This window comes from Ambystoma mexicanum, chromosome 5q (assembly GCF_040938575.1).
Source record: "Ambystoma mexicanum isolate Mex_15411 chromosome 5q, UKY_AmexF1_1, whole genome shotgun sequence".
Lineage (NCBI taxonomy): Eukaryota > Metazoa > Chordata > Amphibia > Caudata > Ambystomatidae > Ambystoma > Ambystoma mexicanum.
Genome location: NC_090933.1, coordinates 1,037,399,711 through 1,037,424,681, shown reverse-complemented (window position 1 = coordinate 1,037,424,681; position 24,971 = coordinate 1,037,399,711). Strand labels below are relative to the sequence as shown.

Genomic DNA, 24,971 nt, shown 5'->3' with positions numbered 1-24,971 from the left:
AATCTACCTCTCACCCGAAAGACCACTACCGATGTCGTCACCACTGTTGATGGAACTGAAATTGCCTCTGGGCCCGTAACTCATTCCACTGCAGAGATGACATTGCTGGGTCAGGATGGACACCGAGAGGTTATGGTGTTTGATTTAATCAAGGCTCCACAGTTTCAACTGATACTGGGAATCCCTTGGTTGGAAAAACACAATCCCTGTGTTGATTGGGGAGAGAAGAGACTAACCTTCCCAGAATGTGCTAACACGTTTTACCCAAAGAGAACTCTAAATTCAGTACTGGCCCCAATAATCCCAGCTGCCATACAATTACCTGCTGAATACCAAGACTTTCAGGATGTCTTTCAAAAGGAGCAGGCAAACACCTTACCGCCGCACAGATTGTATGATTGTCAAATAGATCTCATACCAGGAGCACAACCACCTTGCAGCAGAATCTATGCCCTCACGGAACCTGAAAATCTCCACTTGCGCCAGTACCTAGACCAGTATCTTGCTAATGGCTGCATCCGCCCGTCCAAGTCCCCTGCATCTTCCGCTTTGTTCTTCATGCCAAAAAAGGAAGGCGACCTTAGGACATGCATTGGCTACTGCGCGCTGAATCAGATAACTATCAAGAATCAGTACCCATTGCCTTTGATCCCTGAACTACTAGACCAGCTAAAGAACGCTTGTATATACACAATACTAGACCTTCGGGGGGCATATCATCTGGTACGCGTCAAAGAGGGTGACGAATGGAAGACTGCTTTTCGCACCAAGTACGGATTATTTGAGTAGCAGGTGATGCCTTTCGGACTGTGTAACGCACCAGCAGCCTTCCAGTTCTTCATGAACAATGTCTTCCGAGAGCTCATCGATGTTTGTGTAGTCGTTTACATCGACGATATCTCAGTATACTCCCTATCAGAATCCGATCATGTAAAGCACGTCGAGCAGTCCTAGAAAAGTTACGCCAGTATAAGTTATACGCTAAACTGGGAAAGTGCATCTTTCACACTACGGAAGTAGAGTTTCTTGGATTTATTCTAACCCCGAAAGGAATCCGGATGGATACACGGAAGGTGGACGCAATTCTTAATTGGCCTTCGCCAAGCTCAGTCAAAGGAGTGCAAAGCATGGTCGGCTTTGCCAATTTCTACTGTAGGTTTATCCCGGACTTCTCACACATTGTACATCCCATTACAACACTATTGCGAAAGAATAAACGCTTTACATGGACAGAAGAAGCCGAGAACGCCTTCCAAGAGTTAAAAAAGAAATTCACGTCCGCTCCTGTATTACGACACCCGCGCCCAGAGCTTCCCTACATAGTGGAAACAGATGCATCCAGTTCAGCTATGTGAGCAGTGCTCTCTCAAAAGGATCCCGAAACTAACCAGCTGCACCCAGTGGCGTTTTGGTCAAGAAAGTTTTCGGCTCCCGAATTAAATTATGCTATAACCGACAAGGAACTGTTGGCCATCAAGTCCACCTTCAAGGCTTGGCGGCACTATCTGCTGGACGCCAGGCATACCATTACGGTCATCACTGATCACCGCAACTTACAATACCTAAAGGTAGCCAAGGCCCAATCTTCACGCCAACTCCGTTGGGCATTGTTTTTCGCCGAGTTTGATTTTGTAATAACCTATCGACCAGGTTGTAAAAATGGAAAAGCTGACGCCCTGTCCCGAATAGGAATGGGAGAAACAGAAAGAGTTTCAGAACCTGTACCCATAATTCCTGAACAGAGGATCCTTGGTCTGACATCCATGCACTCTCTGGAGGACATTCAAGAAAAGGTCCATCAACTCTTTGATTCCGATGCCTTACAGGGCTGGGCAAGGAAAGGCCCACAGTATTCTGTCACCAACAATCTACCTTATTACCAAGGCCGGCTATTTTTGCCACTAGAGGAACTACAGAAACTTGTCATTTCTCATTACCACGACACCTTGATGGAAGGACATCCTGGCATTGCTAAAACTGAAGCCAAAATCAAGAAACAGTTTTGGTGGCCCACCTGGTGAAAAGATGTCAAGTTGTTTGTCATGTCTTGTGGCATTTGCGCTCAAAATAAAGGGGAAAATAAAAAACACGCTGGATTATTACAACCGTTAGACATACCACCTACTCCTTGGCATACCTTGTCATTAGACTTTATCACGGATTTACCCCCGTGCAAAGGTTATAACACCATTCTAGTTATTGTAGATCTTTTTTCTAAAATGGCCCATTTCATTCCTTTAAAAGGAATACCTTCAGCTTCAATCCTGGCCAAGGAGTTCCTTGAAAATGTTGTCCGTCTACATGGTTTTCCTTCCGTGTTAATTTCAGACCGGGGAAGTCAATTTATTTCACATTTTTGGAGGAAGTGCTGCCAGCTGGCACAAATTGATGTTAGGCTTTCAACCAGCCACCATCCCCAGACCGACGGTCAAACTGAGAGAACCAACCAGACTCTTGAGCAATACCTACGTTGTATGCTACATCAATCTGAGGAGGATTGGAAAGACATTCTTTGGATCGCCGAGTATGCACACAATAATTCTGTACACTCAGGAACTAAACAAAGCCCTTTTTTTACCATATATGGTCACCATCCTCGAACCTCAGACTTAGATTCTCCCCAGCATTTAGAGATGCCTGCGGTGGACCATCTCCACGCTGTTATCACACAAGCCTTTAAAGAAGCGACTGCACATTTACAAAAGGCTAAGGATAAATACAAGAAGGATGCTGATCAACACAGGAGTGAAGCACCGCAATACCAAGTAGGGGACCAAGTATGGTTATCCACCAAGTACTTACCACTCAAGGGAACACAGACTTTTAACCCCGGGTACTTGGGACCTTATTCTATTAAGGCTATTATTAACCCAGTGGCCGTCAAGTTGGACCTGCCTGGTCATATGCGTGTTCATCCTGTTTTTCACGTGTCTCTTTTGAAGCCTGTGCAACCAGGAACTAGACTAACCACCCCACCTGAACCTATCCTCATAGACGGGGAACCCGAATTCGAAGTCAAGAATATTTTGGACTCTAAAAGGGTGAGATCAAAACTCTTCTATCTCATTGATTGGAAAGGGTATGGTCCACAAGAAAGATCTTGGGAGCCTAGTGACCATGTGCATGCACCTCAATTAGTGAAAAGGTTCCACCAAGAATTTCCAGACAAACCAAGGCCGAGAGGGAGAACAGCTTTAGGAGGGGCCTTGAGGGGGAGTGCTGTCATGATGCCTGCCCCCGGAAAGCCAGACCAGGCTCAGCAACCCCAGAAGCAGGCATCATGCCACTTGAAGCATGCCCAAAAACCCCAGTTAGGGGCTCTTTGGCTACAGTCCTGGCGCCTGTGGCGCCAGGCTCATAAGAATAAAGTCAGTCCTGGCACCATGGGCGCCAGGCTCATTACAGAAATCTTACCTGTTGCAGACCATGCTGCATACCTACCTGATGCAGACCATGCTGCACGAAGCCACAAGCCAAATGAGGCTTAAAGGGACTACTTTACCTCAGGGACTCCTTTCCTCTCGGGTGGGGCTGTGGAAGAATACTTACCTGGGACTTCCTCCAAGGCTATTTAAGCCACACCCGGACAGCCACACGTGCTTCGCGTTATTCTGCTTGCTGCAGCGTAATGCTCACCGTGTCTTCAGCAGCTCCATTCTTCAGCCACGCCCGCTTCAGTCCTGGAACACCTGAAACAAGAAAAGGAGAAGGAGAAGAGGTCAGAACAAAACCCTTACCTGAATCCTTGATCCAGCACATCGTCGATCTGGAAGAGAGAGGCCTTCTAAGGTGCATTGCCACGCACCTCGCAGAGCCGCGCTGAACTCACCAACCGAGGCTGCATTCCTTTACTCCATCGCAAATCCAGCATCTCCAGGCCATTCTTCAACACCTGGGGGAGACAAGAACAGATAGGTGAGCAAGGGCAATACAAACCACCCCCAAAGACTTACCTGATTTACCATAGGGGGGTACTCACCTCATCTCGGGTCGGCGTAGTCAATTCTGCATCACTGCCGCACCCCGGCCCCTAAGGGGAAAAACAAGGACAATACAAATCACCCCCAAAGACTTACCTGATTACCACAGGGGGGTACTCACCTTATCTCGGTTCGGCGCAGTCAATACCGCATCACCGCCGCACCCCGGCCCCTAAGGGGAAAAAACAAGGACAATACAACCTAACCCCAAAGACTTACCCGATTTGCCACAGGGGGGTACTCACCTCATTTCGGGTCGGCGCAGTTAATTCTGCATCATCGCTGTACCCCAGCCCCAAAGGGGAGAACCACAATTGCCACTTGGAACTCTTCTGGTGGTTTAAATCCGCAACCTGCAAGGAATCTGGCAGAGAGAAGATCAGACTTTTGGACTCTTACGAACAATTGGACTTAGAGTCAATACTGGAACTCACCAATTCCTCCACGCCAGTGAAATAACTGGTCGTCTACGCGCCCCTGCGCTCGACGCAGGATGGAGAGCTCATCTTTCCAAATCTTCAGGTGAGATTAAGAGGGAACTTCAGGAGTGTTCTGTGGGCAGACAAGGGGAGTGGGAAGGCGGGTTAACGCTCAGATTACGGGAGGTTAATTCCCTTTCTCGATTGCAGAAAGATATTCCTACGAGTCCAACAAACAAAGCTAAGTGGGTCCGTCCAGACTGTCATCTCGGCTCTATGTGTTACTCTGGTGGAAGCAACAGCGGGCCAGTCCAGATCGACGCCCCCGTGGGAATCAGCTGAGCGTAAAAGGTTTAGCAGTAATGTTCCACTGTTATTGTTACTGATTTGAAAAATGTAATAAAGCAAACATTTTTTTTTTTTTAAAGGGTGTTAGATATCCTGTCCATTGACAGTCCTGAGATCAGAACACCCGCAGGCCGGCTTCATTTAACTCTCAACAGTATCTGCAGCCACCAGCAGGTGGACAAAGGATAGGGTGGATCCATGGAGCCTTTGATATTTAATTAGGCTGGTCATGGCAGGAGGAAGGTGTTGCCCTTTCTCCTCTTGCGGCTTTCATGTAGTCCTGGCTGTCACATTCCTAACTGAACATGACAGGAGGACTGCTCCTGTAGTCTGTGTCCTCCCAGAGTACACGTGACTATGTGTTTGTTGTGCAGTGAGCATAGGAAAATTTGTGCAGATTATGCCCAAGCATTTTCCAAGGTTGATCTCCCATCATTCGATTTCTTGCAAAAATGTCAAAAAAGCTGAGGCGAGTGAAAATATGTGGAAAGTGGGTTTATTTGCCAAAGCCCAATTTCCTGCAAAATCCACGTTTTCTTTTTTCCTATAATGCAAAAGAAGAAACAGAAGAGTACACCTGGAAGAGGGCATTTTGTCACAGTTTAACCCTACAAGTAAAGGTGGCACTGTTCCCAGTACTCTTTAAACTCCAAGGCAGAGGAAGTGAACAAAAAAAAGTTGAGGATCTTCTGGCACATTAGCTGCACCAGAGAAACGTCAAACAACCAAAAGGAACCCTGAGCACAGTGCGTGCAAAGTGCCGTTAGGACAGTTACAGATTTCCAAAACCCTCATAATGGAGGATCAAGCCGGTGGGCCACTCAGTGCCACTTTAAAAATAATTCATTATTAATTCTTGGGTGCAGCACTTGTACCCTGTTGCAATAAGGGGTGCCACGCTGGTGTTCACCACTGTTCCTTGGATCAATTGTTTGGATTGCCCCGCTGGAATGGGGAGAGACATACCTTCAACGCTGCAGGCCCATGCTGAGCGCTAGGAGGGCCCATGCCACTTCCGCTGCCTCTGCTGCTTCAGACATACGCAGTGCTCCGGGTTAGAGGAAGGGGGCTGCCACATTAATACTGCTGGGCTCACCCCCTGCCAGAGGCAGACCCCACTGACTCCCCAGGTCACTGCTGATAGATGTGACCCGGTCTGAGTACTTCCTGTCCCCCTGATGCACCGAAACGTTCTCCACCAGCTGCTGGGACATTGGCTGGGTGTTACGCTTACCTTGTCTCTGCAGGGGCGTTGGGGGCACTGTTGTAGCCCTTCAAGGGTGAAATGCGTCCTAGGGATGTGCTTGCCGTGGATACCAGTGACCGCGGTAGGAGTTTCTCAGGGTCATGCACCTGTGTGAATACAAAGGGGAGTGCTGAGTGATGCTAGCTGTGGCCTTGTGCTCCTTTCATCCCTCCCCCAGGATTGTACTCCCGATAGGTGCACTGTCCCAGTTGACTCACCTTTCAGTAAAGTCTGTGGGCACACCGTCCTGCTACTTCTGGCAGGGGTGCTTAATTGACAAGGACCGAGTTCCTTCACTGGTCCCTTGCAGCCAGTAGTCCAGTCATGCTGCGACTACCCGGCTCTTTTGATAAGTAATGTTCTTGTTCTTGTCTGAATTCTTTTGCGTGTTGGTTTTCAGCCTTTCCTTGCTCGTCTTTGTATTGTGCGTCTTCCGTGATCTTTCATTTACTTCGTTCCTCAACAAGTGTCTGTTTCTGTGTGTTATTGTCCGTACCTTCTGTAATCCTGTTCTTGCTCTTTTCCCTGTGTAGGTAATGGTAATGGGGCCCAGGAGCTGGTCGGCACGGATGCTGTAACCGGAGCGATGAAGAACTGGATCCACGGTTGCAGGTAACAGGTGAGTTGTATTGTAGCCTTGCGCATGTGCTCTTAAATGCGGCACACTCCCTGTTGCGATGCGTTAACCTTGTCTTGTCTTCTTCCGTTGCAGCGACCAGACTCGCGGAAGAAGGATGCCGTGCAGAGATGACAGAGCGGAGGGTCGGATTCCAGGGTGAGTATTTCTCTGCAGGTCCATGCGTCGGTAAGCGTCACGATGCTTTTGAATGCAAGTTAACGTGAAGCACTTGCTCCGAGGATGGGGGCGGTTTATATAACTGAGCTCCTTGGCCACGCCCATTAGCCTGTTCTGTCTGCCACGCCCAGCCACACCTAGTCCCTGGCACATGAAGCTGGGCCAAGAAGGCCAAACCCAGCACCTCGCAAATAAGAGGCCTGGAAAATAAGTGGTCTAATGGAATATTGCAATCCCATTGTCAATTCCCCACATGAGTCTGGTGCCAAAGACGCCAAGACAAAGTTCAGCCTGGCCCCCTGTGTCTGTGTGTTTCAAAGGGACACAAATGAGTCATTCCTCGGCATGGTCCGATGGCACCCACCATCCGGGGTATCTGTGTACATGACCCAGGATGTGTGGTCGTGACACTGGGACATTGGCAAGGCCCAAGGAGTGGAACACTGTATCCATGTGTCTGGTCTGTTAGGACTGTGGTGGACAGAGTGCGAGGTTGTTTTGCTAGAAGATGCCACTCAGTAAAGTGTTTTAGTAATGGGGAATGAGAGGGAGAATGAATGAAGATGGGTAATGTGACAAACCTGAAGGTGTCACCCTGGCTAAACCCCGGGGATCTGTCATCGAGGTGGCCAAGACATGGCCATCGCTATTGGATCGAGTTTCTGGGGCTGGACTAGTGAGGGAGGATCACCTGGATGGGGGGGTCCTCGGGGAGTAGGAGTGGGAAACCGGCGGGTGAGGCGCAGTATCCCCTTCCTTCAACACCTTTTCCCCATCCTTTTCTGTAGGACATTCAAAACCACTGCCCCGCCCCCCTTACCGACACAAAGACTTTCACACAACACAAAAGACAACAAACTAACACCAGAGCTGCTTACCTGACATGTCCCAATACAAGGGTCAGGCAAAGTCAGGTAATTGAGCAGAATTACATACACCAGATGGCCCCTTACCTTCCGCACAGGGATAAAAGGTGGAGCACAGTACGAGCAAGGAAGACCGCACAATGTGAGAGTCAACTCAGCATGGCAGTTCAAGAGGAGGAGGAAGACGGCGCAGACCGATGGTCTGACAAGGAGAGAAGTGACCTTGCCCTTTCCGAGCCAGGCCTGTGAAACCTCTGCAAATGGAAACATAAAACCACAAACAAAAGCCAGCATTTGTTGCAGCAGATATTTACGGTGCGCAAGACCCTTCTCTGCTGATAACCAAACTGGGGAAAGACGTTGGTCTCAGTGGTATCAAGCTTGACTCCAAGGATAAAGAAAGGCAAGTGGTTCATCACAGTTGGTGAGTTGAGGGGAAAATCGATAAGAAACCAAACTGTTTTAAACGAAAAGTAGCCAACGGCTAAATTGTACTTTGAAAAGCAAAAGACATTAATAATGAAAGATGGGGAAAGTCAGCCTGATATATTCAAGCACCACGTGGGTGTTCAGTCAAGGAATTCTAGTGAATACCCTGCTGATGAAACTACTAAAACCAGAAGACCTTGGAAGAAGGCGAGAAGAGGTCAAAGTGGTCATACAGGAGTCTCGTAAAATCATCTGTACCATCTAAAGTCTTTGCCAGACAGATGAATGTGGAAGCAAGGGAAGTGGATCCCGTACCAAGAGAAAGCAAAGGAAGTGAATCCCGCAATCAGAAAAATTAAAAGGAAATTGAGAAAATCCACAGTGAACCCAAAGGAGGGAGGTGAATGTTAAGTGGGTCCGAGCCCGGTCGAGGGAAATGCAGGGGTGAGAAGCCATCACCCAAAGTTCAAGAAAAGCCACAGTGAACCTGAAAGAGGGAGGTGAATGTCAAGTGGGTTGCAGCCTGGTGGAGGGAGATCCAAGGGTGAGAAGTCATCATCCAAAGTTCATTGAGAAAGGTACTGTACAATTGATTGGTGAATATGAGATGTGAGGGGGCGGCGCCCATAAGAGGTGGAGCCCGGGATGAATCCATCAGCCAATATGTACTATGGAAAATAACTTTCTGTTTGTGTTTGTTTATTGGATACATCAGGCCTCGAAGGCAAGAGACTTTTTATAGAAAAGAGACTTTACCATCGAAGAACCTGATAGTTGGAACGGAATTGTCGGCTCCTGCTGGGAATGTTCGACTGTGTGCTGTGCTCCGAAGGCCCACCTTGTCCCATGCCAAAAACATGGGGAAGGTAGACCCCTGGCAATCACATCCTGACTGATGATTTGAGAGCACTTATTTCTTTATTGATATTCTGTCACACACAATTTCTGTAATTTAGTTGTAAGGAATTGGCAATAGGTTTTTCTTAGTACAGGCCCTTTTATTTTGACACAACACCACTAGGACTGCCTTATTTTTCATTTCATGGTCAAGACTTGCTCCAATCTTAGATTTAGGTTTAAGTAAGGCATTTTTCAACCCTGCATTGTAAGCGACTTCAATTCAACACTACAGCTAAGTCAACGCCTAGTCTGGGATGCTGATGGAAGCCCTTATTGATGTATTTTTATGTCCAGTTCGTTTACTCTGGATGACAACCCTTATATAACATCCCTCTCTCAGAATCCCCCTGACCCCGCTGAGCCAAGAAGTAGGTTTGGTTTGCAAATTTAAAAGGTTTATTTGAAAATTAAACAATATATATCTATCACACTTTTATAGTAAATTAATATTTGATAGCACACTTGTGAGGATGATAGTGATCAACAATGGATAATGTTACAGTGGTACACTCTTTTTGATGGCTTAGAAGTGATATAGAGAGGATAAAGTAGCTGAGAATGCTTTTATGGCTTCAAGGACAATGCAATGATGAATGAAAATGCAGTACAGAAAATATACTTGATATGACTTTAACAAAAGACAATGTAATCACTTTTCTTTGACAATTCACCCCCCCCCTCTATGCAAGGTAAAGAGATGGAAGGAAAACACACAGCTCTCAGGAATGCAATCCACTATAATTCAGTTCCCCCCTAGCAAGCTTAGAGGAAAACAGGTAGGAGTTTTAAACACAGGCAATATACTTTGATGTGGTTGCAATTAAGTGAAAAATATGCGAAAAATGCTTTTAATTTCCTATAGGGGGTTCAGGGTAGGTGATAGATACTTTGAATCAGTTCAGGCCAGCCCTATCAATGATTCAGGGATGGTTATTAGGTTGAAAACAGATTTCAGGGATGGAAGCAAAGACAAATATTTTTACCCATGGCTAAAATGAAGCAAAATGTCAAATCGCGGCAAATTTTCCGAGAGCATCGGGCGTGATTACGGTGGCACTATAAGGGGTAGCAAGTCGGTTTTAGTTTTGTTGGAAAGCTTAGAATCCCAAATCTCGCTTCTTTCACAAATGGTTCCGGAGATACGGCCGATTTAGTAAAGGTAGTTTTTCGGATTTGAAATTTGAAAGCTCAGAATGACAGACGACAGTTTTCAGGTTTAAAGATGACAGAATGACACGATTCTAGGAGGCAGTTCTAGATAGGTTAAATTAGTTTGGATTAGATTATTTTAAACTAAGAGATGGGTTTTGGCACGGTGCTAGCTGGGTACTCACACTAGATTTTGGACAGGAATGCGACTTCGTCACGGATCGGGTCAGGATTGGACTGCGGTTCCCTCCCCACGGACGGTCTGCCTGGTTCTGCTCACAGCGATCTGGGTCAGCTCTGCTAGTGGCACTGCACAGCAGTCTAGATCTCTGGTTCTGACAAATGTTCTCGGCACGGCACGGTGGTCTGGTCTCTGGTTCTGTCAAAAGTTCTTGGCAAAAATTGAAACAGCTGTTGAATAGTTTGCAAATGATTTGGAGGCCTGCTGAAAAGGATTCAGCTTGTAGATTCAGGCCTCTCTGCTAAAAATTCTGGAGTTAATTTCTGGTCTCTGGAGATTGATGGATTTGAAGTCTGGATCTCTGGATGTGAAGTCTGAAGTCAAAATGCTCCGCAGAAAGTGAAAAAGAAAAGTCCTATTTGGCTTCCAGTGGCTCTTTTTATGTGTTTAGAAAGTGGGTGGGTCGGCTAATTCTGCATGCCCAACCCTCTCAACTTATCATTGGCCAGTTCCTCCTCTCTTCCTTGATTGGGGGAACTGGGTTGTGAGTCAGAGTGATGAGGTAGGTTTATGGTCAGAGGATCCTCCCCTTGTCAAATTGCACACAAATCTATTTCTGATCCAAATACATATTTATCTATGTACCATTTTTCTAATATTATGCGTCCAGTTAACATATGTTCTGTAGCAAAAAAACATCCAATCCTGTCTTTGTAAGATATGGTGTCCACTTATGGCAGAATTCTGCCCTTTTCATCCAGATCACGACCTCTAAACCTTTCCAGATTTTACACAAATGTGCACCAGGGATATGGGTTTCAGATGATAAAGTGTCAGATTTTTAACATGCATTAATTTGCAGTAACAACCTTTTTTTCCGCTACTATCCCCAAGAACATACCACATGGTCCTAACACCTCTTAAAATGTGCACAGAAAAATCAGAATGATGATGTTATTTATATAATTTTTACAAGTCCGCACTATGAATTATCCATCTTTTTAAAATTATGATCTGGCCCCAAAGGGGTGTGGTTTTCCAAAGCACATGGTGGAATTTCTGGTTTATCCACTTCCCCCAAACTCAGCTTGCTCACAGATGCAGTGCCCCTCCCAGTTTCTCCCAAGAAGAAGCCATTTTACGACCCCCCCAATATAACATTTGCCTGAGTCCGGGACAGGGCTTTGTTCAATTTCCTGCAGTCTGCAGGTACCACTCCCCTAATTCAATCAGAGAGATGTCATCTCATTTTGGCAGGGGCAGCAGGATGCAGCCAGGCCTGGGAACACAGCTGCTGAATTCCCTCTCCTGTCGGGGGTAGTTGTCAGGCAGAATCTAGTTTCATTAAGCCAGGCTTCAGCTAAATGTCACTTTTGTTTCCAGTTTTTCTTCATTCAAATCAAACTCACAATTTTTACACATGCAGCTAGAATGCTGATTCTAAGTTTAAAACTATGACATTTAACAGTTGCAAACTATGTGACACTCAAAAGTAGGTCACTCATTTAATTTAAACATTTCGATTTTAGTGGTTTTAAATCCAATTTCAGTTAAGCTGCTGACATCCACAGCTCAGCCAGTTTTGTTATAAACATTGTTTTGGGCTCTTTATCTTTCCAGATTTTGTATGCACACAAAACTTCATTGTGCCAGATGTCTGCTGGTGTTCATTGAGATTTTTGAATATCTTGCAATGTTTAAAATAGGCATTTTTAGCTTGCATTTCAGAGAAACAAAGGTGATTTCAAAGCGTTTTTTATTTTTTTATTTTAGCCACCGGAACTGCTGTTTTTCCTTTGGCACACATTTCAATCATGGCACTCCTGGCCTATCACGCTCGTACTGGTGGGTGGCAGGTCAGGGGACCATTTTGCTGTGCGCAAAACTGCGCGGTTCTCCAGGATTCTGGCGCAAATGTGGGCTTTTCCGCCCTCTTGGATTTCCTAAGCCCACAGCACCAAGTGTTGCAGCATAATAGTCCAAACGTGGGTCAGGACACCCAACAAACCCCCCCAGCCCGACTGCACTTTGATTTCGAGTCGAGATGGAGTCGGTGCAAAGGATGTTTTGATCCACGCGCTGGGATGTCCGCATCATCTTCTTCCAATTCCGCAGATCGCACAGTTCAGCATCTTTTCCTCCATCCGGTTGGATCAATCGGTTCTCCTCGCCTGTCCTGATGGGAATATTGGGCGGTACCCCGGGCCCCTCGGATCTTTGCTCCCGGTCTCCGGGTCATCCTCCTTGGTCGGTGTCTATGGTTTCATCTCTCCTAGGATGATAAAACAAAGCGGCAATACACATTCCTAGAAATTTTTCCACCACTATTAATGGTGTGGCGAACATATACATTTTATACATCCGAATACATTTTGCAGTGTTATTTTTAAAAAACAAGATATAACAGGAAATATTGACATTAGGTTACTATATTTTTGGTATGTGGAATATTTTAGGGTTGGAGCTTTAATTGATCTGGGGCGGCCCCCTCTGGGATTCCAGAGGATTCCTCCAGTTGTTGCAGAGTGTGCCTAGTATGGCAACATTTTAGCTGATTTATATGGACCCACTCATCTTCCCCCTCTGCCAAACTGCCTTTGGGGATGCGGATCTTGTAGGCTACAGGGGAGATTTTGTCTATAATTTCAAACGGTCCCTTCCATGTAGCCAAATATTTTCGCTGTTTGGCCTGGTTCCTTTGGAAATTGTATAGATAGACCCGGTCTCCCACATCATATACTTTCCTGGAAGTTTTCAGGTCCGCTGAGCATAGGCAAAAGCATGCTGAAGGTGTTTCCTTAAATTCTCCACATACTCATGAGTTGTGGAGGCATTTATCAATGTCTGCTCTCGGGTCCTGTAGAGCAAATACTGGGGAAGCACCATCTTGCGTCCAGTTATCAGCTCAAACGGTGACATTTTAGTTGCAGATGAAGGGGTAGATCTGATGGCCATTAGGATCAGAGGTAATCGGATATCCCAACTTGGCCCAGAATCTGCCACAAACTTTTTTAATATGCTCACAATGGTTCGGTTGTATCTCTCGACTGCTCCAGAAGAAGCTGGCCTGTAAGCAATGTGTAGCTTCCCTTTAACCCCCAGTATCTCCCACATCTTTGTCATTACCTCGCTGGTGAAATGGCTACCTCTGTCTGACTCAATCCTTTGAGGTAGACCAAAACAGGAAAAGATGTGGTTAATCATCAGGGCAGCTGCTGTTTCTGCCTTGCAATTTGGGGCCGGGAGACATTCCACCCACTTGGTAAACAAGCATGTGACGGTCAACATATACTTGTTTCCTCTAGACGAGCGAATCACAGGGCCTACGAAGTCGATTTGCAAATCTGACCATGGCAGTGTCATCCCCCTCTTTTGGAGAGGCGCCCTGTGTGTGAGGGATGTTGGCTGAAATTGTGAACACACCAGACACCCCTTCAAGTATTGGTCGAGGTCCTGCCCCATGTGTGGCCAGTATGCAACCTCTCTTAAGATCTCAAGTGTTGTGTGAAACTCCCTATGACCGGCGGTAGCCGCATCATGGGCGTGACTTAACATCAGGCTTCGGAATGAGGTAGGAACCACCCACTGATCATGGCCAGATTGGGATTTCCTTACCAACAAACCGTCTTGGATTCAGAATCTTTTTGGACATTTCATCAACACTCTTAGGTCCTTTTTCCCAATGTAATCGGTATCCGTCAGGGGAAAGTTCTCAGGGTCCTCAATGTGTTGGTAAAACTTACCAATTATTGGGTCCCTCTTCTGAGCTGTAATCAAATCAGCATCAGGGGTCTCCTTACTCCATTGTGCAGTTGAAAGATCATTGTGAGCATTTGTCTGGGACCTAGTGATAGCAGTGACCTGGATTTCCCCCAACAGGGACTCTGTTTCTATTAGATCCCCTTGGATGGCCCCGGTTTTGGCCAGCTGATCAGCTAAGTCATTTCCAGTTTTGTCTGGTCCCTCTACTTTGGAATGACCCTTGATATTTTTCCAGTGGATGGTCATCCCATTCTTTGTGACCAGATCATCAATGTTTTGGATTAACTTCCCATGTTTCAAAGGTTTGTTATTAGCACATAGCATGCCTCTGGTTTTCCAGTTAACCAGGTGCTCCACGAACCCGTTCCGTACATAATCCGAATCTGTGAACATGCCCAGTTCGTGGAGTTGATGTTGGACAGCAGTAAGGATGGCTTGATGCACAGCCATCAATTCTGCCACCTGACTACTTTGGGGACCAATTTTGTATCCAGCAGAGGATTCTGGGGACTCATTCACCCATGCATTCCCTACGCCGGCCACCAGTTCTTTCTCCCCATTGTTGTCAACATGGTAAGAGCATCCATCCACATAGACAGTGGGCATTCCCTCACACTTGTCTTCTTCAAAGTCTTTGTGTGGGGAATTAAGGTATGCCTCCATGTTGTCCTTGATTTTTAGACTTTCGTCCTCGACACAGTTTTCTCTGGCACAATCATGCAAGTCAGCCAGACCTTGCGCGAGGGGACTCTTCTTGTTTTGGCCATATCTGACCTCCACAGGAAAGCCTTGCATTGACAGAATCCAGGAAGTAATTCGGCAATTACTCACATTTCCGGCCCGGATTCTGTCACTTTGGAGATATTGCAGAGGCTGGTGTGGAGTCTCCACTATGATGTGTTCCCCCTGGATAATCGGGCGGTAATTCTTCAGTGCCCACACCGTTGCCAGGAGTGCTGTGGTGCTGTGTACTGGACGGATTATTCCCCAGGACTCAAGGTTCTTAATTATTTCAGTAAGGGACTCCATGGATGCAAGAGGCAAACAATATTGCTTTACAAACACTGGAGCCATTCCAGGGTCCGTGGGAATTGTTGTGGTGTGGATGTCGGTGCGACCACAGTCATGTGAGTCTACCGCAAAGAGATCTTGGAAATCCAAGAAAACGTGTTTCAACTTTTGCTTCGGTTCCAGAGTCACACAGGCATCAGCCAGGTTGACTCGCTCTTCCACCATCTGCCTGAAGCCTGGAAAGACTTCTGGTTTTGCTATCTCAGCGGCCTCCTCCAGCTGGGTGGAGAAGTCCCTGGTCAGAGTGCTGGTTTGGACTGGAGGCTTCAGGTGGGAAAGGCAGCCCTCATGGACCTGGAAAATCACCTCATCCCTTCTAAAGTCACAAGTCACGTTCATCCTTACCATAAGGACAAGAAGTGTACACCAGGAAGTTCCCCCAATGCCGGGTAAAGATCCTGTCTGGTGTTGTATTGTCCTCACTGTCACTATCAAAACAATCCTTGGGGATTCGTCCTAACAGTTAATTTCCTAAATCAATGGAGAAATGTCGGTCATCAACCGCCATTCCAATGATGGTGCCTGCGGCTAGAGTAATACTCTGTAAGTCGCTGTTATCCACCTCTACAGGAATGGTGTCATGTTCTATGTTGACTAATGGTGTTGGGTTTACCCCTAACCCTTGTTGTTGGAGAGAAGCATTTAGATGAATATAAGCATCAGGGTTTTTCAATTTTTGTCCTCTTTTAACTTTCACTTCCAGGGAGAATTGTCGGGTCCTTTTCGGTATGGTGACTTCCTCTTTAAGCTGAATTTCAACTGCATAAGGTAGCAATTGAGCTGACCTAAATGCTTTTTCTGGATCATCAAAGCCAATGGGATTATCTGATAATCGGGACCAAGCTTTGAAGTTTATTAGGTCCAAACTAATGGCAAAGCGAGAGAATGTCACTGCCTAAGTAAAAGGCGGCAGTGACGTCTCGCACGACCCAACAATTATGGACTATGCTCTTGTCGCCAATGGAGATTTTGAGCATACACCTGCTTGGCAGGAGATGTTTGGAATTAGGTGCTTCCAGGTCCATTTCCCATTTGTCTATCAGTTTGAATGTGGGAATGGCTGGATCTTTTGGGAGTTGGCGGAACATGGCTTCGCTGATGAAGCTCTTACCGTTGTTCACACACACTCGAGCGAGAACCGAGTCCTTCCCATCATTTAACTGAACAGGGATGAACAACTGCTCTCCAATTTGCTGAATATCGGCCAGGCTCTGAGCTTATTTCACATCTTTCTGGACTATAGGAGTGGGAGTGTCTGATTGTGGATTGGTAAAGAATTTCAGAGTATTTCCTTCCAGTGTGGAATACCACCTTAAACTGGAAGGAAGGTTGATTTTCAGAAATAGAGAGGACCCCCATCACCAGTCTGTTGCCCTACTGCTATTACTGTCACGTCTGGAATTTGGTTGTTCTGGAAGTGAAATTCTACTTGGTCAGATTTTTGTTCAACCATGTGGCATGTGCCGTTTAAACTAACATGGTTGACACTCTGCTTTAATTTTATTGGTCGGCTAGTCTGGGTCCAGAGGACCTTGTTTACACAATCTATTAGGGGTGACAACCTTCTCAGGAGGTCATTCCCTAGTAAACAAGGGGTGCCCTCTGGAGTCACTACTATGACCGGGTGTTTCACCTTGTGTCGCCCAATTTTGATGTCCAAGTCTGCAGTCCCCTCGACGGGAATTTCCTTCCCGTCAAAGTTCTGCAGTTGTCCAGGAAGAGAGGTGAGAGGAATACGGTAATTCTCCCCCATTCCTGCATTTAGTTCATCAAAGGCCCTTTTGGACAGAAGGGTAGCTTGGGATCCAGTGTCCACCAGTGCCAAAATTGTACCCTGCCCCTGTACTTGTACCGGGGTATAGTATCTTCCCTCCTTCTCCTCAAGGGGGACAGATAATGCACATTTTTGGACAACTGGTGGGCTAACTTTCTGGTTTTGGACATGGCGAGAGAAGTGATTTGGGCAGAATTCTGTGGAGAGCCTGGGGAATCTGAAAGAAAAAGTTGGCAACTGGAAATGGTTTCGGGTTCTGGGCCACCCCCCCCCTTTTTGGAGGCAGTCATCAGGATGGGTTTGACCCATGGGATTTTGGTATTGTTGGTTCTGGGATAGAATGATGGGCGGCGACAGCTCAATCCCCACATCTACCCAGTCTGTTGATTCGGTTTTAGGTTCCCCTGGTTCCAGTTCTGGGCCTCCCCTGCCTTTTTGGAGGCAGTCACCAGGATGGGTTTGAACCAGGGAAGTTTGGTTTTGTTGGTTCTGGGATACGATGATGGGCGGCGACAGCTCAATCCCCACATCCACCCAGTCTGGATTGGAATCCCTTGGGACCCATTTTTCCTTGGGATGAGTTCCCCCATCTCTGAAGGAGAAGATCCTTTTCCCAGGATCCTCTGAGGATCCCTCTCCCTCAAATTGGAAGACCAGTACCTCCTCCACAAAGTGGGTCTGTTTGGGTACTTTGTTTCTCCTACCCCCCCTCTGCTCCTTGGGAGGCAGACTTTCAGGGGCAGGAGAATTTGTTTCCGGTTCCTGGTTTTCCAGGGGCTGTTTACAAGTTGGGAAGGAAGCTTCCTCCAAGGCTTTACACCCCTCTTCCCCTTGTGCCTCCTCCCTGGGAACCGGTGGGTTATCGGGGTGCTGCCCCCGTCATTGTTCTGGAGCACCAGGTCCAGGGTTTGGGGCATTCTGCGGTGGCATGCTCATCTGAGGGTTCTGTTGAGCCCTCAGTATGTGACCCAGATCCCGTGCCATATTTTGACCTGGCGCTCAAGTTGGGAAACCCGCTCAGGTTGATACGGGGTTCTGTTTTCTCCCCTGGGCTGATCTCGGGAAGGGTAGCTATCCCTTCTCTGGTAATACCCCAGGTTGGGAAGATTTGGGTACCCCTCCACCCTTGGCCTCCCCTCTCCTGGATTAGGTTGCCTGGGCTCAGGGAATTGGGGAAAGAAGGGTGGATGATTTTGGGGCTGGAAATTGGGTGGATACCTGGGAAAAATGTTATTCCCAGGATTTGGTGAATTTCTGCCCTCCTGGGGGAAGTTAGGAGGGAAGTTCCCCGGGTTAGGCGCTTGGCTGGACCCCCCCCCTTGGGCTGGAGGAGTCCACACATAACCCAGGATGGGTCAGTTTCCCTTGTAGTGGGGACTTACATAATCAGGGGAGCGAGGGACCCCATTTGTGGGACTACCTCCTTGACTCCCTGTCTGTGACTGGCCCGAGGGCCTTCTGGTGTTAGAGTTATTCTGCGCAGGCAAGTTTTTAGGCCCCCCATCTCCAAATCTAAAACGGGGGCAACCTTTACCTCCGCCAGCTTGGCAGCAGCAGGGGTGCTATTGGTTTTGGGGTTTTTCTGCGCATTACTTTTAATTTCTATGGGCTTCTGCACCTCATAGATCCGGGTGGCTTGCTCAATGACCCAGTCTAAAGATCTTTTCTCATGAAAATCTCTCACGAGCTGGGTCATTATGTACTTGGGAAGAGCATGGAAAAATGTGTTGATGAATTCTCTGCTGTCCGTGCGCACCCTTCTGGTGGTCTGCGCAAAGGCACGCTTCAATGCTTGCACAAATTCTTGTGGGGCCTGATCCTCCCCACATTGCAAATTGTAGGCTGCCTTGAGAGCCTCTTGGGGATTTCTATGTACAGAAAAATGTTTCAAGATGGCCGCCCTATATGTGGACCATCTTGAATGGTTTTGGTCCTCCACACCCAGCAAAAAAACTGGAGTATTCAGGGGAGAATGTCCATTTGACGTACTGGATGCAGCTACTGCTGTCCTTCAAATGGAAAGTCTCCATCATTTGCTCTTAGAGCTCCACGTGTTCCCAAACAGAATACTTGGCGTTCTTATGATAAAGCGTGATGACACTCCTGATTGTCTTAATCTGTTTTAAGGGGTCCTTAAGCAAGGCCCTTTTCACCTTATTGGCCTTTTTGGTTCGGGTAACTCTGGTCCATTTATCCTCTGATTCAGAAGCACTGCTCCCAGAGGTGCCCGTCCGATCTTCCAGGTTTTCCAGGATTCTGCGAGCCTGGGAATAGCTGGCAGAATGTGGGGACCTGGTCTCCTGTGTCCTGTGACGCTCAGAGGAGTCTTCAGATCTCTCCTTGCTACCAGGATTTGATGGGTACCCCCCACTGACCTAACTGGGCAGAGGTTTTCAGGATGCCCTTAGTGGGCCTACTCTCCTGGGGTTCCCCACTAAATTGCACTGTACTTAGGTGCCCATACCCGGATGCCCGCCCATCCATTCCTGGGTGGTACTGGCCTATGAGCCCCATACTTTTGGCTGGATAGTAATCTGCCATCCCTGTGGCCCTGTGCTCATGTGCGCCAGGGGACATGGGGGTGGCAGAGTCCAGGGACTGGGAGAGATGAAGGCCTCTGGTACTAGGGCTCCTGAGATTATGCTCAGGCATTTCCCTTTCCCAGCGAATCTCATCTCTATCAGCCCCTGCTCCCTGTTGCAATGCAAGAGCCTGCGCTTTCAGTTCCTCAGTAAAGGCCTTACTACACTCTATCAGTCTCATCTGCATGGCTACCTGTTGCTGGAGTCCATCATTGTGCTGGCAGAGAGCCTCATTCTCTCTCTGTGCCTCCTGATTGGTCCTGGAGTACTGGGCCAGTCTTTGCTGCAGGAGGGTTACTTCCTGAGTACCATCCCTAGTGGCCTGCTCCTTTCTTGCCAGAGCCTCTTCCACCCTCCTGGTGTGCTCTAACAAGTTCTGATGCTCTTTTTGGAGGTCACCCAGCCCCTGGAGGGCCAAGTGATTTTCTTCAGTTTTTATTTTTAAATGGCAGACTTCCTGGCCTAAGGTGTCCCTTTCCTGACTAAGAGTCTGCATCTGTGCCGCCAGGTCGTCCCTTTGCCTTTGAAAGGCACCAGCTTTCTGGCGCTCCTGATCAAACTCTGCCTGGGTATCCAGGTCTTTCAGGATCAGTTTATTGCTCTCTGCCTTTTCCCTATCTAGGTGGCTTTGCAGGGTGATTACCTGCTCAGCACATGCCCTATTGAAATCTAATTGTTGCTCCAGCTTTTTCTGGTTCTGCAGTAGGGAGTACCTTCTTGGTACTCCTTCTGCAAGGCCAGAAATCTGGTATCCTGGTCAGACTTTTCCTGTTGCAGGATACACATGTCCTCTTTGATTTTAATGAGATACTGTCTGCTCTCATTTTCTGACTCCTGGCTTCTGTGCATTCTCTGCTCAGAAGAGACCAGGTCAGATTGGGCCTTCTCTAACGCGATCTGTTGCCTATTTGCCAGATCTTGGCCATCAGCACATTTGTCCTGCATGTCTCCCATATATAGATACAAATATGCGACTATCCTAACCATCTTGTCGTGTTCATCTTTAGCTTTAGGAGCCATGTATAGTTCACTCAGGGCCACATGTAAGGGACCCTGATCTCTCCAGTTATCTAACCCAGTTGCAGTGACCTGTTGTGTGATTGCCTGCAACCACGCATCCTGGCCCTGCTCTGTCCATTCACCTCTCACAAAATATCTTATGTAAGAAGTGCTCTCTGGCTATTTTGATGTCTACCAGTGTCGTCATTCTGGAATTTGAGTTCCTTCCTGACTTACAGAAGTTTGTGTTTTATTTTGCAAAACAGACCGTTTCCTTAGAGCGTTCCTTTGAGGGGTGCTTTCACAGTGTAAAACAGCATGGTGATCTAACCGGATATGTGTATCCGGTCAGTTGGCACACTGTATTAAGCTGCACAAGTAGAAATTCTAACCCAGAATGTCCCAGCTCTGAGCCCCCACTTTGTAAGCGACTTCAATTCAACACTACAGCTAAGTCAATGCCTAGTCTGGGATGCTGATGGAAGCCCTTATTGATGTATTTTTATGTCCAGTTTGTTTACTCTGGATGACAACCCTTATATAACACCCCTCTCTCAGAAACCCCCTGATCCCGCTGAGCCAAGAAGTAGGTTTAGTTTGCAAATGTAAAAGGTTTATTTGAAAATTAAACAATATATATCTATCACACTTTTATAGTAAAGTAATATTTGATAGCACACTTGTGAGGATGATAGTGATCAACAATGGATAATGTTACAGTGGTACACTCTTTTTGATGGCTTAGAAGTGATATAGAGAGGATAAAATAGCTGAGAATGCTTTTATGGCTTCAAGGACAATGCAATGATGAATGAAAATGCAGTACAGAAAATAAACTTGATATGACTTCAACAAAAGACAATTCACCCTCCCCCTATGCAAGGTAAAGAGATGGAAGTAAAACACACAGTTCTCAGGAATGCAATCAACTATAATTCAGTTCCCCCTAGCAAGCTTAGAGGAAAACAGGTAGGAGTTTTAAACACAGGCAATATACTTTGATGTGGTGGCAATTAAGTGAAAAATATGCGAAAACTGCTTTTAATTCCCTATAGGGGGTTCAGGGTAGGTGATAGATAATTTGAATCAGTTCAGGACAGCCCTTTCAATGATTCAGGGATGGTTATTAGGTTGAAAACAGATTTCAGGGATGGAAGCAAAGACAAATATTTTTACCCGTGGCTAAAATGAAGCAAAATGTCAAATCGCAGCAAATTTACCGAGTGCGTCAGGCGCGATTACAGAGGCACTATAAGGGGTAGCAAGTCGGTTTTAGGTTCGGATTTGAAAGCTCAGAATGACAGATGACAGTTTTCAGGTTTAAAGGTGACAGAATGACATGATTCTCTGAGGCAGTTCTAACTAGGTTAAATTAGTTTGGATTAGATTATTTTAAACAAAGAGATTGGTTTTGGCACGGTGCTAGCTGGGTACTCACACTAGATTTTGGACAGGAATGCGACTTTGTCACGGATCGGGTCAGGATTGGACTGCAGTTCCCTCGCCACGGACGGTCTCTGCCTGGTTCTGCTCACAGCTATCTGGGTCAGCTCTGCTAGCGGCACTGCACAGGGGTCTGGATCTCTGGTTCTGACAAATGTTCTCGGCACTGCATGGCCGTCTGGTCTCTGGTTCTGACAAAAGTTCTTGGCAAAAATTCAAACAGCTCGCCCGGCTGTTGAATAGTTTGCAAATGATTTGGAGGCCTGCTGAAAAGGATTCAGCTTGTGGATTCAGGCCTCTCTGCTACAAATTCTGGAGTTAATTTCTGGTCTCTGGAGATTGATGGATTTGAAGTCTGGATCTCTGGATGTGAAGTCTGAAGTCAAAATGCTCCGCAGAAAGTGAAAAAGAAAAGTCCTATCTGGCTTCCAGTGGCTCTTTTTATGTGTTTAGAAAGTGGGTGGGTCGGCTAATTCTGCATGCCCAACCCTCTCAACTTATCATTGGCCAGTTCCTCCTCTCTTCCTTGATTGGGGGAACTGGGTTGTGAGTCAGAGTGATGAGATAGGTTTATGGTCAGAGGATCCTCCCCTTGTCAAATTGCACACAAATCTATTTCTGATCCAAATACATATTTATCTATGTACCATTTTTCTAATATTATGCGTCCAGTTAACATATTTTCTGTAGCACCAAACCATCCGATCCCTGTCTTTGTAAGAAGTCATGTCCACTTATGACAGAATTCTGCCCTTTTCATCCAGATCACAACCTCTAAACCTTTCCAGAGTTTACACAAATGTGCAACAGGGATATGGGTTTCAGATGATAAAGTGTCAGATTTTTAACATGCATACATTTGGAGTAACAACCTTTTTTTCCGCTACTATCCCCAAGAACATACCACAGGGTCCTAACACCTCTTAAAATGTGCACAGAAAAATCACAAGAATGATGATGTTATTTATATAATTTTTACAAGTCCGCACTATGAATTATCCATCTTTTTAAAATTATGCTCTTGCCCCAAAGGGGTGTGGTTTTCCTAAGCACATGGTGGAATTTCTGGTTTATCCACTTCCCCCAAGCTCAGCTTGCTCACAGATGCAGTGCCCCTCCCAGTTTCTCCCAAGAGGAAGCCATTTTACGACCCCCCCAATATAACATTTGCCGGAGTCCGGGACAGGGCTTTGTTCAATTTCCTGCAGTCTGCAGGTACCACTCCCCTAATTCAATCAGAGAGGTCTCATCTCCTTTTGGCAGGGGCAGCAGGATGCAGCCAGGCCTGGGAACACAGCAGATGAATTCCCTCTCCTGTCGAGGGTAGTTGTCAGGCAGAATCCAGTTTCATTAAGCCAGGCTTCAGCTAAATGTCACTTTTGTTCCCAGTTTTTCTTCATTCAAATCAAACTCACAATTTTTACACATCCAGCTAGAATGCTGATTCTAAGTTTAAAACTATGACATTTAACAGTTGCAAACTATGCGACACTCAAAAGTAGGTCACTCATTTTAATTTAAACATTTCGATTTTAGTGGTTTTAAATCCAATTTCAGTTAAGCTGCTGACATCCACAGCTCAGCCAGTCTTGTTATAAACATTGTTTTGGGCTCTTCATCTTTCCAGATTTTGTATGCACACAAAAATTCATTCTGCCAGATGTCTGCTGGTGTTCATTGAGATTTCTGAATATCTTGCAATGTTTAAAATAGGCATTTTTAGCTTGCATTTCAGAGAAACAAAGGTGATTTCAAAGTGTTTTTTAATTTTTTTTATTTTAGCCACCGGCACTGCTGTTTTTCCTTTGGTACACATTTCACTCATGGCACTCCTGGCCTATCACGTTCGTACTGGTGGATGGCAGGTCAGGGGACAATTTTGCTGTGCGCAAAACTGCGCAGTTCTCCAGGATTCTGGCGCAAATGTGGGCTTTTCCGCCCTCTTGGATTTCCTAAGCCCACAGCACCAAGTGTTGCAGCATAATAGTCCAAACGTGGGTCAGGACACCCAACAGCATTTATTGTTCAATAAACACCCTTGAACTGTGATCACTTGTGTCTGTCTTTACTGTTGCCACCATGACTTCCTTACAGTACTCTTTCTTTCCTTACCTTACCTTGAACTGTGATCAGTTGTGTCTGTCTTTACTGTTGCCACCATGAGTTCCTTACAGTACTCTTTCTTTCCTTACCTTTCCTTAAACATATTTACTTAGGAGAACAATACGGTGAACCCTTTCAAGATGGAGAAGGTGAACTCAGACAATGATTGGTGACTTTTCCTCCAATGACGGATGATGGAACATTGCAGAGGATCTCTAACTGCCTTTCATCCTAAGACACATTAGGAGTGAGTCGGTCCCAAACTAAGTCACCTTTTCCTGACCGGCTCACTCCGAGTCTGCAGGTAGCGGCTGTGAGGATTTAACAGTTTTTAAAGACAAATTCAGTAGAACATTTGATTGTAGATTAGTATCCCAGAGTGCTGCTGTGGAGCTTTTGGAATTGAAACAGGGAACAAAGACCTGGTGAGGTACATTACTCAGTTCCAAGCACTAGTGTTTGACAGTGGGTGGATGGAGAACAACAGAGCTTCATTGTTTTACAGAGGGTTAAGAGAGGATGCCTTAGAAGTGGTTCCTGATTTACCAATGTCCTGTGAGGAATTATTTATTTTAGTTATGCAAATGGTTTCAGATTGGGGCAAAGGAGGACAGAGAGAACTTGGAGGGCCCTGAGGGGAAATCTTGGCTAAGAACAAAACGGAACAGAACAACAAAGAGGTCAGATACGCAGAGCTGGAAGAAATCAGCTGCAGCACTGGGCACACTCAGCTGGCCTCCAAAATCCCCTTTGGCAGCAGGATTTATGCACCTACACTCCAGGTGCGCAGCGTTATCTTTACTGCTTGGTAACAAAAACGTTTGAGAGCGATGGCCCACCCGCAGGAGACAAGGGTAGCAAACACCTTTGAGAGCAATGGGTCACCCATATGAGACAAGGTTAGAAAACCTTTGAGAGCAATG

At 46.5% G+C, this 24,971-nt stretch overlaps 1 long non-coding RNA gene across 1 annotated transcript in view; it reads left to right on the top strand.

Annotated features, from left to right (window-relative positions):
• Window positions 1–23,985, top strand: part of LOC138498672 (uncharacterized) — a 319,106-nt gene extending 295,121 nt beyond the window's left edge. Inside the window, exons 4-6 of the long non-coding RNA XR_011278823.1 lie at window positions 6,527–6,612; window positions 6,706–6,768; window positions 23,728–23,985. This is a non-coding gene — a long non-coding RNA (uncharacterized lncRNA). The remainder of the gene's footprint in view (window positions 1–6,526; window positions 6,613–6,705; window positions 6,769–23,727) is intronic.
• Window positions 23,986–24,971: the final 986 nt, after the last annotated feature.